This window comes from Triturus cristatus, chromosome 1_2 (genome assembly GCF_964204655.1).
Source record: "Triturus cristatus chromosome 1_2, aTriCri1.1, whole genome shotgun sequence".
Classification (NCBI taxonomy): domain Eukaryota; kingdom Metazoa; phylum Chordata; class Amphibia; order Caudata; family Salamandridae; genus Triturus; species Triturus cristatus.
Window position 1 is genome coordinate 1,060,929,477 of NC_140580.1, and position 20,385 is coordinate 1,060,949,861.

General features: G+C 45.2%; 1 long non-coding RNA gene across 1 annotated transcript in view; it reads left to right on the forward strand.

Annotated features, from left to right (window-relative positions):
- Nucleotides 1-20,385, forward strand: part of LOC146868658 (uncharacterized) — a 228,502-nt gene that overhangs the window by 163,190 nt on the left and 44,927 nt on the right. The window contains exon 2 of the long non-coding RNA XR_014966341.1: nt 1,764-2,113. This is a non-coding gene — a long non-coding RNA (uncharacterized LOC146868658). The remainder of the gene's footprint in view (nt 1-1,763; nt 2,114-20,385) is intronic.

The window sequence follows — 20,385 nt, forward strand, 5'->3', positions numbered from 1 at the left end:
CAGCAGTTGGTGTTGAGTGGTGGCAGGCAACAGTCCCTGGAGACAGCAGCAGCAGTTGGTGTTGAGGGCTGGCGGGCAGCAGGCTCTGTGAGCTGTGGAAATGTGAGACTTTTCCCCACACATATATAGCCCCCTGGGGGTCATTTCAGTGGTTCCCAGCTGCTGCAATTGGTGTTCCAGGTCAGCCTTTTTCAAATGCATCCTATGACCAGCTCCGCGGTGGCGGAGCACGCCTACCGCGATGTCCAAAATTGCATTAGGCTATCGCGATTGCGTTTCCCATTGGCTGTAAGGGCATGGTCCATGGCGGTGACACACCGCAGGGGCCAGGCGGGCGCTACCGCGGTGGTGCATCTTTTAATTGCATCCAATGACTGGCTCCGCGGTGGCAGAGCACGCCTACTGCGATTTTCAAAATTGCATTAGGCTACCGCGATTGCGGTTCCCATTGGCTGTAAGGGCATGGTCCATGACGGTGACACACAGCAGGGGCCGGGCGGTAGCTACAGCGATTTGGGTGCCATACATTGCTATGAATAACTGTGATTTGGGTGGCGGAGCATGCCAACCGCCATTTGAGCATGTGTATATGTCTATCACTACTGCGATTGTGTGTTGGGCATTGGCAGTGACACGTCGCTGGGTCCATGTGGTAGCTACCGCGATTTGGTGCCATTCATTGCTATGAATGACCGTGATTTTGGTGGCATAGCATGCCAATCGCCATTTGGAAATACTCATATGCCTATCAGCACTACGAGTGTGGCTTTGGCATTGGCGGTGACACACCGCTGGGGCCAGGCGGTAGCTACCGTGATTTGGGTGCCATTCATTGCTATGAATGACCGTGATTTGGGTGGCGGAGCATGTCAACCACCATTTGAGCATGTGTATATACCTATCACTACCACGATTGTGTGTTGGGCATTGGCGGTGACACACCGCTGGGGCCATGTGGTAGCTACTACGATTTGGGTGCCATTCATTGCTATGAATGACCGTGATTTTGGTGGCGGAGCACTTTGGCAGAACCTATGGACACATCTTGCTGTGTCAATGGCCAATGGGAAGTTATCAACAGTGCACAGTGGCCACATGATTAATGGCACATCATTGTGCAATTCCAATGTAACATTTACCCCACTGCTGACTACACATGCCATGTTTGTGTATGTGATTTTGAACATTGACATGTACTCCCTCACATGTCACTTGTGATATTGATGGGCATGTACACAGAACAGTGTTGTGATGGACTCTCCAATGGGTACACATTTCAATGTGTGAAAGGGGTGAGAAAATCCCAGTGATGTATGTCTTAATGAACAATGTGCATATTTGACTGTCTACTTTTCTTGGCTCATGCACACACTTGTGGTTTACACACAGACTGTGCTCATTGTGTTGTTGATGTGTGCGCTGTTCAACTTATGCCTGAAGGTGTGGCAGGTACAGCAGCTAGGTATGAGACAGTAGTGTTGCAGTTTCACAAATATGCTGTATGAAATACTCTTAGGGCTGCTCATGCTAGATGTGGCCATATCCCTTTGTGCATTCTCATAGTCAGATATTGTTTTGGAGGTACTTGCTGTGTGAAAGGGGACAAGTGTACGAGTAATGTAGCTGAAGGTATCCCTACATGTAAGGTGGTCTGTAACTCAACTGTGATGACAGTCATTGTTGGCGTTGTCTCAGTCAGAACATAAGATGTACACATCTCATAGTGTATTGCATTGACATGTGTCCCCTTTCACCTCAACTAGGAGGAGACTTTATCTGCATCGTCCCTTCACAGTGCTGGCAGACATGGAGAATGAGGAGATCATCCCGAAATTCTGTCTGGATAGAGCAAACCTACAAAACCTATGTGCTATGTTGGAGCCCCACCTGCACCCTCGCAGAACATATCCAACTGCTTTCACCCCAACATCGAAGGAGATGGCGGCCCTGCATTTTTTTTCCACTGGATCATTCCAGCACACGGTGTCCAGCGCAGGTGGGATGTTGCAACCTATGTTCAGCATGGTGCTACGGGATGTCCTGTCCGCTCTGATGATCTACAAGGACAGATACATCCATTTCCCCAGGAGACATGAATTGGCGGGTGTTAAAGGTGATTTTTATTCCCTTGGGCACATCCCCCATGTTGTTGGTGCCATTGATTGCACACATGTTGGGCTGGTTCCACCACAGGCACTGGTGGTGGTGGTGGTGGCCGCGCAGGTCGTTCCAGCAGGTGTCAGCGTTGTTGTTGTTGTTGCTGAGGGGGCGGGGTGGCAGTGGTGTCCTGGGACCTGTTGCGCCCTGGCATACCAGATGGGCCGGCTTCGGCCTCCAAATCCACAGAATCCAGGGAGTCTGCATCAGAGAGTCCATGTTTCTGGGGAGGAGACTGGCTCTGCAGGTTGATGTTGTCGTCTTCTGCAGTCAGTTCTTGGTCACCTGTAGGACAGAGGGGAGATGGTCATAGACGTGCACACCGCAAGCTTAATGTTCAAAGTCTCTTATTTACAGGTTATGCAACACACATTTAACTATTTCACACATTGTATGTCTGCACAGTGATGTACATCATGCCATGATGTGGGAGTACATACATTATTTGTCCATGGTGTGAAATGTCAATGGATACCAGGCCCTACGTGAAGATTTTAGTATTACGATGAAAGGTTGTCATCTGACAACTGGCGGCTATACAACTTGATGTGAAGCATCTTTGCTGATTACTAAGCCTGACAGCCGTTACATCTGCGCATGAACTAGCCATTGCCATCCCATGCATACCTTTGCCCTGTCCTGTGCTTTGATTTCTTTGTTCAACAGACCATGATTGTTTACTTTTCCTATGGTCCTTCCTGCTCAGTCGCCATGGAAGTTACAGAGAGCATTCGTTGCTGTGCACGTTTGTGCCTAGATTTGCTTCAAGCTTGGATTTGGTGAGTCACACTTTTGTTTCTGTGACAGTTACATACGCTTAGCTGTCTGCAGACAGTAACTTGAGATTGTATCTGTGTCAATTTTTGTGTGATGTGAGGCCTTGTGTGGTCATATGACTCCATGATTTTCTTGAGGTATGCTGGGGTGCATGCACTGTCTGCTTACCTGTCCTGTTGTCACATTGTGGTGGACTTTCTGACACATGCTCTGGGTTGGGTGGCGAGCTACATCCTGCTCAGGTGTGGGACGGGAGGCCTGGTGGGAGTTGTAAAGCAGGCCTCCTACCCCCAAACAGAACAACCTTGGTAAATGGCTGCCTACCTCTTAATTTGGAGTGTACAATGCAATGGCTGTCACATCCATCTGGGTGGGAGGGAGTGCTCCATCTTGCCAAGCTTGGGGACAACGAGGCATGGTGGGAGTAGTAGTGCAGGCCTCCCACCCCCAAACAGAACAACCTTGGTAAATGGCTGTCTACCTGTTAGTTGGTTTGTTGTGTTCTAATGGCTGTCACATGCTCCTGGGTGGAGGGGGGGGGGAGTGCTCCATCATCCTCAGGGGTGGGACAGGGGTCCATGGTGAAAGTTGTATTGCAGACCTCCCACCCCCAAACAGCCCTCCCTGGGAAGATGGCTACCTACCTGTTAGATGAGGGGGAACCATACAATGGCTGCCACAAGTTTCTGGGTGGGGGGAGTGCTCCATCCTGCTCAGGGGTGGGACATGGCTGCATGGTGGGAGTTGTATGGCAGATCTCCCACCCCCAAACAGCCCTCCCTGGGAAGATGGCTACCTACCTGTTAGGTGAGAGGGAACCATACAATGGCTGCCACATGCTTCTGGGTGGGGGAGTGCTACATCCTGCTCATGGGTGGGACAGGGGTGCATGGTGGGAGTTGTATTGTAGACCTCCCACCCCAAATAGCCCTCCCTGGGAAGATGGCTGCCACATGCATCTGGGGGGAGGGAATGCTCTATCTTGCTGAGCTTGGGGACAAGGAGGCATGGAGGAGTAGTAGTGCAGGCCTCCCATCCCCAAACAGAACAACCTTGGTAAATGGCTGCCTACCTGTTAGTTGGTTTGTTGCGGTCTAATGGCTGCCACATGCTTCTGGGTGGGGTGGAGTGCTACATCCTGCTCAGGGGTGGGACAGGGGTGCATGGTGGGAGTTGTAGTGCAGACCTCCCACCCCCAAACAGTCCTCCCTGGGAAGATGGCTACCTACCTGTTAGTTGAGGGGGAACCTTGCAATGGCTGGCACATGCTTCGGTGTGAGGAGGAGTGCTCCATCCTGCTCAGTGCATGGTGGGATTTGTAATGCTGGTTGCCTGGACTCATACAACCCTGTAAATGTTGGCCACCTTTGGGGGGATTCAGATGGAGTGGATGTTACATCTGTGAGACCTGTTGTGTATTGTGGTTCAGATGAATGTACTTGGGCCTGGGAGATGTGGCTTTGTAGTTGTGCTAGACAGTACATAGCAGTGCAATGGCATACATTTGTTGGTACTTACCAGCCTGCACTCCCCCGGCTATTCCTGTGAGACTCTCTAGATGCAGTATAGAGAGCACCTTCTCCTCCCTGGCAGTGAATGTTTTGGGAGCAATAAGGGGGCCACCGCCAGTCCTGTGAGCCAGCTGATGGTTCTTGTTCCTCTTTTCTTTCACAACCCTCTTCAGGTTATGACACTGCTTCATGATTTCATTTTTTGAGCGTGGGGTGGTCCCTACTGCATTGACCTTGTCAACTATCCTTGCCCACATTTGTGCTCTTGTGGGGTGGGGGTGGTATAGGTGGTGTGTGTGTGTTGTTGTGCTGGTGTGATGTGTGCAAGTTTGCCTCTCCTTTGTGATGTCGTGTTGGGCCCTTCAGTTGTAGAGTATTGCAAAGGATTGTGGTCAGGGAAGGGGCTGGTTGTATGCTCAGCTATGTGGGTCAAGCTGGGGTATTGCTGTCAGGTGTGTTGTGTGGGTTTGTACTTTTTGAATTTGGCATGGGGGTGTGTCTTTGGGATGTGTTAGGTGTTTTTGGAGGCGGGACTAGTTTGCTGTGTACACTTGGTGGCCTTGTTGTGTATTTTTATATCGACCGCCATTTATTTCACGGAGCGTCCGCAGCGGTGGCTATACTAGAGCCCTTCCGCTGTATCTCCCATTCATCACAGTTTGCGACCGCGGCGGTTGGAAACAGCGGAACGTACCGCGGTCAAATCAGAGATATCCTAATTTTCCAGGCGGTGTCTCCACTGTCCTGGCGGCGGGTTGGTGTGTTTCCGTCGTGAATCTGACCGCCGCGGACGGGTTTTCGCCTTCTCCGCCTGCTACGGGAGCTTTTTTTCATTGCCTCTTTCCGCCGCCGTCGTTTTTTTTTGGCGGTTGATCCTAATCAGACCGCCGGTTTTGCCGCGGTACCGCCGGGCAGTTGTTTTCCGCTACCATGGTGGTCAGGGTGGTTTTACGACCAGCATCCTAATAGACCCCTTAGTGTGAAAGGGGCAGGCAATGGGTGCTGTGGTGAGCGTTCTGTCGCAACACCCATTGCTTTTTGACACTGCCTTCTATTTACAAGGGTGGCGTAAATATGGGGCAGCACCAAAATTAAGAAAAAAAACATGGTCTCAACATTTTTCTATTTGTGCTTCATTGTGTAGCACACCTAGAAACAGCAAATAACCATGAATGATTGTTTATGTGCAGGAAGGTGTCCCTTCCTGCACATAAACAATCATTAAAAATGAAGATTTGAAACTTCTATGTGTGCTGCACAATTCAGCACACATAGGAGTTACAAATCACCATTAGTGATTGTGTGTGTGTCGGAAGGGACACTTTCCTGCACATTAAGAATCAGTCCCTCAATACAGGCACCCTTGCACTTTGGTACAAGGGTGTCTGCATTGGCCCTAGGCAGCTGAATTTAGCGCCAGTGCTAGGGGAAACGCCGGGGTGTGCCGTATCAATTTTCAAAATGGCGGTGTTAACAACTTTGGCTTATTGCTGCGCTCCGCCATTCTCTTATAAATATGCTCCATTGTGCCATCACATTTCTATTTTATTGTGGGGGGAGGTCACATATACAGTTTTTAAGACCTAGGGGCATATGTATCAACATCACCATTTGCGATTCTCAAATAGCGATTGTTAAGGAATCGCTATTTGAGAATTGCAAAACGGGATGTATTTAAAAATTCGCAAACTTTTTGCGATTTCTTAGAATTCCTTAATTGCGATTAGCAAATTGCGAAATCGCAATTAAGGAATACCTGCCCATTCATTTCTATGGGCCAGGAGACCCATAGGAATGAATGGGAAGTAATTCTCAAATAGCGAATTCGCAATTTGCTAATCGCTATTTGAGAATAATTTCAAAGGTGCAAGGGTGTCATGATGACACCCTGATGCACCCCTGAAATGAGCATGTATGTGCATATGGCGCACATACATGCCCTAAGGGCATGTATGAGCGTCACGTGGCACTTTGCAAAATTAAAAATAGTGCATTTTGAAAGGAAATCGCAAATTACCACCAACTGGAAGTTGGTGGTAATTTGCGATTTCTTAAGGATAATTCGCACAACTTGGGTGCTTTTTACATATCATTTAAGAAATCGCAATGTGCGATTTCTTAAATGGTTAGGCAAAATTAAGAAATCGCTAAATTAGCAATTCCTTAATTTTGCGATGGGATTTTGCCTACTACATCCCGTTTTGCGAATTTTTACTCGCAAACGCTGTATTTTGCGATTCGCAGCGTTTGCGAGTAAAAATTAGCTTGATACATATGCCCCCTAATCCCTAAAACATTGAAAAAGTGCATACATTAGGGATGTTATATTTAATATTCTAACTTCAGTCAAATAAAGATTGAAGGAAGTGTATGTTTGAATGGAAGTGCAAATATACTGTTCTAACCCGAAACACCCAAAGAGTGAAGAAAGTGCATAACTCTGATGTGTTAGATTTACATTTCTGACCCAAGGCCAGCAAATATTAAGGAAGATGTATAGTTGCACCATTCTGATTCCCAAACCCCAAATATTGAAGAAAGTTCATAATTTGGAAGGAGTAGAATTTACCAGTCCAACAGACATTGGGGTACATGTATACTTTAGGGGTTCAAATGTGCTAGTCTCCTAAACACTGAAAAGTGCTTAATTGTGATGGGGTACAGTTTCTATTCCAACTCCGGAGCAAAAACCATCTGGGGAAACTGTATATTTGAGGAGCAAGGTGGAATGAATACTAATCTAACCAACAAACCCCCAAACATTAAAGAAAGTATATAATTTGAAGGGGTTAGATTTAATATTATAATTCCAGTTGAATAAACACATGGACAGTGTTGGACTTGGCCATTTTGCAGGGTCATCCCTAAACTTTTTGCCTTTCTCCTAGGCTTTTTTCTGACATGGTGTTGGTGGTTCTAGGACTCTGGGCACTTTAGCACTGCTGTCCAGTGTAAAGTGTGTGTGTGCGCTCTGTGAGAAATATGGTAAGATTGGTCTACACCTGTTTGGCCAATTTAATTTACCTGTCAGTCCCTTGTAAAGTGGTATCTCATATACCCAGGGCTGGTAAATTAAATGCTACTGGTGGGCTTGCAGCGCTGATTGCGCCACCCACCAAAGTAGCCTTGCAAACCTATCTCAGGCTCTGCCATTGCAGGGCCTGTGTGCACAGTGTTACTGCCGCTGTGACGTGGCACCTAAAATGTGTGCCATATCTGTGACCCCCCCCCTTTACTGCATGTCAGTCACCCCTAAGGTAGGCCCTAGCTAGCCCTATGAGCAGGGTGCGTTGTTGGTAAAAGATAGGACTTGTACCTTAAGTGTGTGACATGTCCTGGTAGTGACAAACAGCCATTTTGGTTTCTCACTACTGTGGGGCTGCCCTCCCATAGGAATGCATTGGGGATTCCCTGATAAGTGTTTCAGTGGTAATTCCTGATATGAGAGGAGCAGGGTGGTGAAGTTTGGTATGTTTGGAATAGTAATAATAAATGATACACAATGGTGTGCGCAGATTTATTACAACTATTTTAGAAATGCCACTTTTAGAAGTTGTCATTTCTGTGTGCTATGTGTCTGCCTGCCTGCCTGATGTGAATTGCATATCTGGCTTTTGAGTGACAGGGACTGGTGTGGTGTGTGTGGCTCCAGGAGGGGCAGGGTGAGTCAGCACTAGGCTGAATGGGACATCTGCATTTGGAGTAGTGGGAGGAGAAGTCCCTGGTCCCTGAATAGGTCTGTGCCTAGTCTGTACAATACTGGCTCCACCCCCTGTGGTGTGTCTGATGATGAGTGTAGGAGAGTAGGATCTACTTCTTATGCTTAGCCCCATTTTTTGCTGATGTTTCACTGTTTTTTTTACTTTAGTCTGGCTGGGCCCCTGCCTCGCTGCTTCCTCTCTAAATTGATTGCATGTACTTTAGGTACACTCCAGATTGGATTCTGGGGTACCCTTATAAGTCCCTAGTATATGGTATACTATGTACCCAGGGCATAGGTACCCCAGAGGCCTACCAGGGGCTGCAGCATGTATTGTGCCACCCCTGGGAAGCCATTTAAAACAACACAACAGGTCTACTACAGCAACCTGTGTAAGGTGGTGTATGCACCCCTTACTGAGATATAGGTTCCCTATATCTCTCCATATCACTGCACATATAAACCTATCAGTCACCCCAATGGCAGGCCTTATCAATCCTGAAGGCAGGGTAATTGGTTTTATGTGAGAGGGTGCCCATGCATGAGCAGAGCCCCACTGCAGCCTTCGGAACCTTTATTCCTGGTTTGTTTGCGATGCAGCCAGACCATATACTCTTAAGTGCATTATAACCTCACGGTAAATGTTAACTTTGGAATGGCTGCATGGAAACATGTCGTGTTTGGTGTCAAACACCTTGGAATCATACCCCCAAACCAGTAACTGGTGTGGGAGTTATGATTCCACCCTACTGGAGGGAGAAATATAACAGCACCGGTATACCCGGTACCAGCTTTGCGAGCCCTGGCATCACAAAATGGATGCTGCCAGCCACAGACACGAGTCTGCCCTCCTGCTGCTGGATGAAACTCTGGCAGGGGAGGCCTGGACAATAGGTTTCCTGTCACAGGGAGGTGTGACCACCTTCCAGACAGGCTTTAGTGTATTGGGCTGGGTGGGTGCACTCTGAAAGTGCTTTGAAGTCTGCACCGGGGGCACATTTGGTGTCCCTGTGCATAGTTCAGCTCAAACTGGTTGCAGGGGCTACCAGCCCCTGCTCTGCCGCGAAACTGGACAAATGATATGGGTGTGGCCACCCCTCTGTCTAGACCCTCCCATAGGTGGGTCCCCAGAGTTTGTCCCTTCCTTTCCTTGGGTATAAAGTAGGAACCCCTGACTACAGGACTTTAGATATTACCTGGATGATACTCTGCTACAGAGACCAGTACTTCGACAATCTACATTGAACCAGAGGACTGAAGAATCTCCCTTGGAGTAAAAGAGTTACTCCCCTGCTTGGCAGGCACCAAAGACGCACCGGTCCGGTTTGCATCTCCGAAGCTCCTGAGGACTCCGAAGAATATTGCAACACAGGAGGTGGGTTACCGTAGTCTCTGAGGTCGATCTGTGTGCTCAGCAAGTCTAAGGCCTGTATCCCTCCTGGAGACCGTGCAACCCAAACCCCTGGGCACCGCAACCATTTGCAGCAGCATATGCCTTTTGGTGATCCCTGAGGCTGGGCTTTGGTATACTTGTAGTCCAGACCCTGAGCAATAATTCCACCTAAGATTACTGGCCAACACTCATCGAGTGACCCATGGGCTGGTATTTGGTGATTCCTCTCGAGGACCCTTCGTGATCCCTTTTCCATCGACTTGTGGGTCCCTGAGAAGGGTACTTTAACTTTCAATGGACTTACTTGGTTGCTACAGGCGTGCCCTGACTCTCCATTGCTTGGGGGTCCACAGTACCTTGCTGGTCCACACCGAAGCCATTTTCTCTCACCGCGTGGGTTGCCGTTGCCAAGGCTTATTGGTCTCCAGTCCGGACACCGACCCCCCAGCACTCGACATCCTTCATGGGACAGCTCGCCTGCATACTGTGGTTGTCGTCAATGCCTCCTGGTCCCCGTGGCAGTGGAGTCAAGCTTCACCTCTTCGCACCTGAAACACCCGACATTGGTGGGCATTCGTCTATCGTGCCCCTGGTCACTGGCAAGTGACCCAGACTCTGTCCCCTCTGCTCTCAGGTTCTTCACATCTTCGATCCAGGCTTGGATCACCCCAGACACTTCTCCTTTCCACGGCAGCAGCACTTTGCAGCACATTGCCATTGAAATCAACGACGATTCCCAACACCATTTGACACCTATGCGCCCGGCTTCCCTGGGTGAGGTAACACAAGTACTCCGGTGCTCCCGTGGGTGCTGGCCCTTGAACCCTCTAAGTCTAAAGGGGTTTGCTCAAAGTCCTCTCCTAAGTGTCCTTATTCTTTAAAATTCCAACCACGACTTTCCCATTGAATTGTACCGGGTTCGCGGCTGTGTTCTCACACAGCACATGTCCCCCGTGGGTCTCCTGTGTCACTGCCTTGGGTGGTTCCTTGGGGTCTCAGCGATTCTACGTGCTCTAGGCACTGTGTCTGGTCAAGTCATGGTTCTTATACCACTTTCTTAATATATGGTTTGGTCTCACCCTGGGGCCCATTGTATATTGTGCTATTTACTGTCGTTTAATAACTGTATGATTGTGTGCCTTGCTCTCTAATGTCATAAAGAGGTTAGTAGAGAGTGTGTAAAAATAAATACATATATTTCATATATATACCTTGTGTGGTTCTCCTTTCATTTAGCCATTCAGGAGGTTATAATCTGGTAAACCAAGCTGCTTTACACTCCTTCAAGACTTAGCCTGAAGGCTGCTGTCCATAGCTACCACTAGGATAGCTTTCAATAAAGATTGTCTTAAACCTAATCATCAATAAGGGTTGTTTGGACTGGTGCAAGGTGCCCACTATAACTAGAGGACAGCATATACCAGGCCAACTTCTCACAATGAGCCCCCACCTGACAAAGAGGAAGAGGAGCCTGGTAAACAGAGTGTTCCAATTCCCCCCTGAACCAGTTTTGGCTGGGTCCCCCAAGCCCTGTGCCAGGGCAGATAAATGGATGTGTAATATAAATATAGGGGCTGTGACCCCATGAAGGTGTTGTTCCTGGGGTTGGGGGAGTGCTGCTGCTGGGCCTCAGGAGGAACCGCTATGAGGGACTACCTCCCTGCTGGAGGGCCCTGTGTGCTGGCCTGCCTGGGCCCAGCTTTTCCCCCTTCCCCTCTTTGGACTTTTTGCACCTAGCTCCTCGTGAGCGCTCTGATTTTACTTGCCAGAGACGAGCGTTTTGTGGGTCTGCAGCGCTGCACGGCGTGGAGAGAGGGAATCCCCGACGTAGGGATTCCCCGAGTTGCTGCAAGGAGCGGTAGCCCCCCCCGCTTGGCGTGCTGTGGCGTGAGCCTACCCCGCATTTCAAGGGAAGAGCGGGTGTCCACCCCGCTTTATGCTTTCATTTAAAGGCAGGTGCCCACCCTGCACTGTTGTGCTGCCGAGGAAATCACCGCCGTGGCCCGATCGAGAAAAGCTACCGACCCGGAAGTCAGGCAGAGTTCTCCTGACTGTGGGCGGGGCCTACTGGCAAGCACGAGAGCCTCACGGGCTCCATTTCTGCCCCCCTTCACACCCGTGACCGGAGGAGTGCCGCCGGAAGGGAGGAGAGGGGCTGCAGCTGATCAGCGGGGCTCCCGTGGTGAAGAGAGAGCCCCACGTGTTGCTGTGCCGAATAGGGTAGCCCGGAGGAGCGAAGTGAGGCCAGACAAAGCCTCCCCAGCGAGAGGAGGAGTTCCCCAGCAGCCCTGGTGAGTAGGGCTTCACAATTGTCCATTACTTGTGCCGATTGAGGCAAAATGCTGGTGCCCAGTTTCTGAGCGGACCCGCAGGCGAGCGGGCCGCTCCAATGTGGGGTGCATTGTTTTTAGGAACCCCGTGGGGGTCCAGAGGGAACAGTGGTGCCCTTTCCTCTTTATTTCCTCAGTTGCGCCGCCGTAGCGGGCAACTGCTAAGTTTTGGCCATTTGTTTTACAGAGTCCCAGAGTGGAGCTCACACAGGGCATTATCAATGCTCCAGAGGGCACAGGAGTGCCAGTGCCTCTATTTGTTTTCACAGCTGCACCGCAATTAGCGGCAGCTGCAACGTTTGAGCCAAAGCCATTGTCAGGAGTCCCAGTGGGGACCCAGGAGGCACAGTGGTGCCAGTGCAATTGCGCCCTTTTGGTTCTGCTGCAGTGGCAGCAGCCCTGACATTTGGGACATAGGGCATTTGAGCCCCTAGAGAAGGCCAGTTGGCCTGGGGGTCAGTTATAGGTTGGTAGGGTGCAGGGCCCTAATGTGATTTATGTAGGATGTGCCAAATGTGATTTATGCACCCTGATTTATGCCTCTAATGTGTTTATGCTTATAAGGTGATTGCATAATGTGTTTATGCTGGTGAGGCCTAATGCGTAATGTGTTTATGCTTATGAGGTTTGGGCCTACTGTGGTTATGCCTAATGTCATGCAATGATATTTTAGGATAATGTGATAATACTTGGGTCATTATGGTACCAGTAGTTACTGTTCGTGTTTTATATTTACTTACCTGTTCTGATGGTTCTGACAGTGGCCCGATTGGCCCTGTCCTGTATATAATCCCCTGTGAATATTGCCTAGTGCCAGTTGGCACAGTGTAAATGTGTGATTATGTTTCTAATGTGTTTATGATAATACAAAGGCTATATCTTTTATATAACTTTGTGTGGAGTTTTTTTGTGGTGTGCCTAGTGTGTTGCTGTTGTGTGTGCAGCACAAACACTTTACACATTGCCTCTGGTATAAGCCTGACTGCTCATGCCAAGCTACCAAGGGGGTGAGCAGGGGTTATCATCAGTGTGTAACTCCCTTGCCCTGACTAGAGTGGTGGTTTCTGCCTAGCTTAGGCGCAAGCCCTACCCAACCAGAAATCCCATTTCTAACAGACAAGTATATCATTTTTGGGGATGAGGGGTGGCAATATACTGGGTGGCACTATACTATTCTAACTTCAACACCATAAACATTGAAAAGTGTTCGAAGTTCTGTCCAACAAACATTGACGAAATATAGGTTGGGGGGAGGAAGGAAAATACACTTGCAACTCCCAGCCCAAACATGGAAGAATATATAATATTTGAAGGTATATGATTTACTAACCCAAGTCTAGTACCATTAAAACTGTAAGTGTATAATTAGGTGAGTCTATATATGTATACTCTTCTAGCACCAAAGATCAGAATGACCTTGAAAGTGGTCAAACCTGTCGAAATTTAACAGGGAAAAGCATACAGTATTTACCATATCATGCATATTTCTGTGCGCTAAGCACCAAAATCCTCGTGTTATTCCCCACCAACTCGTAATAGGTGTTATTTATAGTGTCCGAGAAATATCGTATCCCGTGGTATCGTTATTTTTGAGATGTGATAAATAACACCTAACCTCATAATCAAGGCCTTAGTAGCACCTTTGGTACGGGGAAGGGGAGTGGTGGGAAAATGGGGAATAATTAATGCAAATGCATGGGGTGTAGGAAATTTAAAGACATGGTTTACGGAGGGATATGGCAAAATAAAAAAGACACTGAGTAAGAAAATTCCCACTCACAAAATACACACCTACACTTACTTTGTAGTACTATTGACAAAATATTATTAATGGGACACAAATGGTCAACGACTGTTAATGTAAAACACTTCTATAGAAACACGTAAGACAGAGAATAACACTAACATAAATAGGGGGGAAAATGTATTAAAATTGATATTAGATGGTTCTCAAATATGTCACATTTTAGACTTTTTAAAACGTATATACTATTTTATTATAATTTGAATTCTTTCTTCTTTAACCATGAAATTACATTGGGCCCGATTCACAGAACTCCTAAACTTACTACCATTTTGGTATTCACAGAAGGCACTTACTCATTTTGGTATTCATAGAAGGCACTTGCTCATTTCGGTATTCACAGAAGTTAGGAGTCCTAACTTTAGGAATCCTAAATGCCTTCTGTGAATACCGAAAGTCTTAAAGTTAGGATTTTTCTCAGTTTAGGAGTAGTAAAGTTAGGAGTCCTAACTTTACTACTCCTAAACTGAGCCAAATACTAATTTTAAGACTTTCGGTATTCACAGAAGGCATTTAGGAGTCCTTAAGTTAGGGGTCCTAACTGTACTACTCCTAGACTACTCCAAGACTGGAAAAATGGGGAACAACATATACCGATATCCTCCCTGCGTCGCAGACCCGTCGTCATGCACACTCATTCATACATGCATTCATTAGTGGGGCCCATAACACCAACTCACACACGTCACCACTCGCGAGTCTACACACACAGGAGGGATGAGTAATTCAGGCGCTGGACATGTGGGGGGAACACCTTATATCCTATGGGGAGAGAAGAATATTTTTTCAAAATATACATTAGCATTCGTCGCCTATAGATCTCTATTCTCAAACATCAAGGCACTCCACCCACTTGGTCGGCGGACCAATTAGTTGGATTGGTTGATGGTGATTTAGAACCAGCTAAAACACATTTTAAGAATCAGAATCCTTATTATCCTTAATGAAAAACCACAAACTCATATTTCCTTGTTAATCAATTTTTGTTTATCTAAATTTTCATAATGATTTATATTTACATTTGTCTCGTCAAAGTTTAGAATTTCTAGATCAATTTAAGTAAATCACAGAACATCATATTTACCTAATCTGGCTATCTGGTCCTCTAATTCATTGGTTCTGCATAATCAAATTTGTCGTAGATTGTCAGAATAAAGCAGGCCAAAGCTCAATGATCAAAGTCCTCTGCTCAGCACGTTACAGTCCCAAAATGTTATCAAAGGACCAGAAATCATGCAAGCATCTATCATAGCTCTTGAATTTTGAAAAAGTTTGCAGTCACCAAGCGGTCGGGCAGCATATGACCATCAGGAAAAGGCGTCGCATCACATCTATCCTCTCTATTCTTTTACCCTTTTTAAAATAAAATCAGGTTAAGAAGATACATTTTTAGGACAAGAACAGTGGTGATTGGCTGGTTGGGATCGTCCGAGTCTTATTCCCAGATTCTCAGTACAGTTCGAGGTCTGAGGTCAGTAGTCCGCTCTTGTATCGGCTTGTTCCGGTTTACTGTAAGGTTGATTGTTCCCTTATCTTGGCTGACCACCAAATTCTTATCCTTGACCAGGAACATGATGAGCAAAGGTCGCTAAGAAGTTCATGATACTGTTCGTACATGCGCAATTGACTCTGCGCCTCACGAGACGGTGGCCACTTCTGCGTGCAATGTCAGCAGCCATTTTGGAATAGGCCCGATGTCAACTTAAGCAAAACAAACACAAAGGAATAATTAATTCATAGAAATGATGATTCTAATGTTAACCCTTTACTAATCCCTCTATGTGCTTGTATTTATCTAGCAGATAGCAACATTTAAAGCCATTATATTCACCTTTTCCGATCCTCCAGGACGATGCAACGTCACAAAGCAACATATCATGCAATATTCTATTACCACATATACTATTTATTAATATGCGTACAGATTTTAGTTATAAGAGTTATTTAGCCATGCAAATAGCAAATCCCATGTGTAGTTTATGTTTTTATAATGTTGATTAGTATACATGCAACACTCGTTTAATAATATTATAGTTAATAGATTATATAATTAGTAATTTCATGCAAGAATAGAGGAGGTATACAAAATGTTGCACTACCTGCTCCATCAATCCCCCCTTTGGTGATTACATCACTACAATACCTAAAAGTTTGTAAACTTTTTATAAAAAGAAATTAATTCAAGAATTCTTAAGTTTGTTAGTTCACATTTCTGTTTCACCTATCTCTTCTTCTCTTGCTTTTCTATACATACTATCTTTCATTTCTTCTAATTCTACTTCTTCAAATTCTCTTTCTCATCTTTTATTCTCTCCCTTTTTCTCTTTTTAAGTTTTTCTGTATTTTCTTTCTTTTGCAACATAAATATCCTAGTCTTAAAATTAATACTAAAAATATTACACATGTTAAAGGAAATAGGATTTTACCTATAAATGTACTACCTAATTTTAATAGGAAATCTTTAATAGATGATAATTTCTTTCCAATCTTTTCCCAAACACCTTCAACCTCCAGTGGTACAATTTCTTCATGCAAATCAGTTATATTTTTAATGTACGTCTTTAGATCTTGACTTTCGTCAGGAATGTAAGTATAACAATGTTGAACTTTCAACATTCCACAGACTCCACCCTCTTTTGCCAGAATTATATCAAGGGCAAGTAGATTTTGCATTATCATGGCACGCATGGCAATCATCTCAGTATTTACCAATAAAAATCCTCCGGCGGTGCTTGTTGACAAGCGATCCACTACTGTGGATAATTTTCTAATTTTGTGTGCATTCAGAGATATTCCCACTGCTGGTATCAATGCTCCAAATATGTCTCCTACAATTTCTGACCAAGATTCTCTTTTTCTACGAGTTAGTTGACTACCTAACTTATGTACACCATCTCTTCCTCTTCCCACATGGAATATCTTTGGGAAAACCAGGCCTACATAACATGTGCCATACCAATGGTCTGGCAAACCATAATATGCTTTGTTCCCGCAGATAAAATATAATCCAGGAGAAACTGGACCATTTCCTCCTTTAAATCCCCCTCCACCCATGATTCGATATGTCAATCACTCGTACCTACAAAATATTTATCATATGCAGTTTGATTCCTTCTAATACACAACTCCCCTTTCTGAGGCCAATCCAAAGCCATCGTTGGACTAGCTTCTCCTTTCAAATGTTTCTCCTTTTCAATATCCCAGACTGTCTTTTCTTCTTTTCCCTCGGGTACTTTCTTTTGCATTTTCAATCTCCTTTCTTCAAACATATCCAAGAAAACTTTCTCCTCCTTCTTTAAGATGCAGGTTAGATTATTTCTAAATATGGACTCTAATGTTAGTTCTTTATTTTCTAAGAAAAAATCACCTAACACTTTTGCAGGCTTGACTTTATTCAATTTGTTAACTACAGGTACTTGTGAAAATATGTTATCTACATCTGAAAAATAATATTCTAATTTCCCTATTTTGTAAAACAAACTTGCTATTACACTACATGTTATTCCATATGTTACTGGGAGGTGATGATATGTCACTCCCTCAGACACAGATGCAGGTAGCAGACCCTCACGTCCAATGTCTTTATATATTCGGATAGGAATTTTGAAAATACATTGTTAGAAAAATCATTTATAGACCTGTCTTTATGTAAATAATTTCTATCTATTTTAGTCGGATATACTTTCTGAATCTTTTCTACTTTAGTTTTATTTTCACTATGTCCTTCTATTGTTTCTAGTGTAACTTTAAATGAAATCATTAAAGCTAACGCACTCCACAGAAGCATTAGTAGTCCTGTACAACAACAACACATTTTAAACCATCTTCTAAGAAATACACATTGAGGTTTTCTACCTTCGGTGTTTGCCATTTCAATAAATGATCAGTGTCTTTTGACTTTGCCTCTTCTACTTCACAACTAGTTTTGTCTAACCCAAGGCTCTAAGCACCTACTTGGTTCTATCAGTTATGTCTTTTCCAGTAAATTATTGTCTTTCCATTGGAATCACTTTTGGTCTTTTCAGTCTGGCATTTGATCGTCTTTTACTTTTCTTTCATAATCCTGATACAGAACTTCCTGAACATCCGTTTCTTCTCCAATGTCGGACAAGATAACTCTCAGGATTTACGATTCTTCGTCTTCCTCATGCACTTCTGGTACAGTCACCTCTGGATTCTCTTGGCTGTCCGCCTCTTCTTTTATTTCAGGCAGTGCCACGTATGACCATTCCGGAGATTTATACTTCTGGTTAGGTTTTCTCGTTCTCTTATTTTCCTCTGCTGTCGTTTTTTCCTCGTCTTTCAATTTTTCTTGACTAGATACTTCATTCACTTGTTCAGCTCTAGATTAATTCACTCATGTCAATCTGTATCTCAATCTCTTTATTTTGTTTGGCCAAATTTCATCTCTTGCTGATCTTTTCAATTTATCTCCCTTTTCATTTTTCTCAGTTCTCCATGCTCTCTTTCTCAGGACTCGACCTTCTGGTACTTCTTCATCATTGTCCTCTGATTCTGTTTCAACTTGACTTTTACTTTCAACTGTTTTTCTTTCCACCACTTCTTTTATTTTCCCTACTTCTGTTCCTCCTCGTGGTTCTTCCACACAATCTTCCTGCTGACTAACCGTCCCTTCCTCTAACTGGGTGTTTGAATTCCCTACAAATCCTCGGGAGTCTTCCGCAAAAATCTTTCCCTCACTTTCTGTATCTGGCACCGGACCATCTGCTTTTGTTATTTCAGGTGGAATTTCTCTCAACTTTCCATCTGGAACTTCCTTATCGAAAATTTCTTTAATTGTCTCTTCACTGCTTTTCTCTTTTCCCATACGTACCTGTGCTTGTTCAGTCTCTGAGTCTGAGCTGGTGTCAGAAATCTGCAACTTCCTCCTCAAGGGAATGTTCTCTGGGGCAAAGGTCAAATTTGGTTCTGACTCCCCCCTTTCAGGATTTTGTCTTGTTCTGGTGTCCTCAGTATCAGATTCAGAACTAGTTTCTGATTCTTCAAAGTACTCTCCTTCCTTGTTATCCACTGGGTTTGGAATTCGTAAGGTATGACTAGCATGAATCCAGTTCTTTACTCCTGCACACTTCACAGCTGTTGTCGTAGTTAAAATCACTTGTCGTGGTTTTCCCCAACGTGGGACCAAACCGTTCCTTCTTCTGTGCACTTTAATTCTCACTCAGTCACCCGGGCTTAGATCATGAGCTGGCTTCTTTTCAAGGGTGGTGGCATCTGATCCAACCTGATGAAACACAGAATGAACGGAGTCAGCCAACCCCTTACAGTAATCCAACACCAAGTCATCAGAGATAGGCAACAGCTTGTTGACTGGTATGAGTACATGCCTCATTGCTCTCCCCATCACAATTTCGTGGAGACTCAAACCTGTGTTCCTATCTGGAATTGATCTAATAGTCATGAGTACCAGAGGCAAGACATTAGGCCATTTCAAATCTGTGGCTAAACACATCTTTCCTAATCTGTTTTTAATAGTGCCATTTACTTGTTCCACCACACCAGAAGCCTCTGGGCGATAGGCACAATGTAGTTTGTGTTGTACATTTAATGCCTCACAAATTAGCTTCATGATTTCATTATGGAAATGTTTTCCTCTATCTGACTCAATTGTGACTGGAAACCCGAATCTAGGGATGAACTCCCTCAACAGTAATTTGGCTACTGTAATTCCATCATTTCTTCTTGTGGGATATGCTTCTACCCATCTAGGAAACAGACAGAGCATCACTAAAACATACCTCAACCTGTTACAGGGGGGCATCTCAATGAAGTCAATTTGCATTCTGGTGAAAGGCCCTCCTTCTCGACCTATCGTTCCTAGACTTACCACTGTTTTTCTTCCAGGATTGAACTGTTGACATATAAGGCATCTTTGACAAAGGATCTCAGCTACAAGTCTGAATTTTGCATTATACCATGTCCGTTTAAACAATCTAAGCATTGCATCTCTCCCTACATGTGCTTGTCCATGAGACATCCGTGCCATGGCAGACACCATGCTATCAGGCATAACTGGTCTTCCATCCCGATAAACCCACACATAATCTGTTTCCCTTGGTGCACATCCTGCCTTTACCCATTGTCTCATTTCCTCATCTCCTGCTTCTTCCTGTAACTGCCTCACTTCTTCCCATGTATTCACAATGTTAGTAAATAACAAGGGACATGAATTCATTTCCTTTTCTTGTGCTCGATTTACAGAATTCTGATTTTGTGCACAATATTGAGCCATATCGTTAGCGTACTGGTTTCCAGCTGAAATATAATCTCCAGTCCTTGTATGTGCAGCACATTTCACAACGGCTAATTGCTTAGGCAGCTGTATCGCCTCAAGCAATTTCCCAACCATTTCCGCATTCCTTATAGGGGTTCCACTTGAAGTCAAAAACCCTCTTTGGGACCAAATTTGGCCAAAATCATGCACTACACCGAAGCCAAATTGACTATCGGTTATCACAGTCACTCTTACATTCTTTCCCAACTTGCATGCTCTGGTTAACGCAAACAGTTCAGCAACCTGGGCTGATTTTACTCCCTTTAGGTAAGACGCTTCCATTACCGCTACTACTGTGCATACTGCATATGCTGCACTCAAAATTCCTTCGTCTGTTCTCAAGCATGACCCGTCCACAAACATCACATAGTCACTTTCTGTCAAAGGTATATCTTTTATATCAGAACGTGGTTTGGTA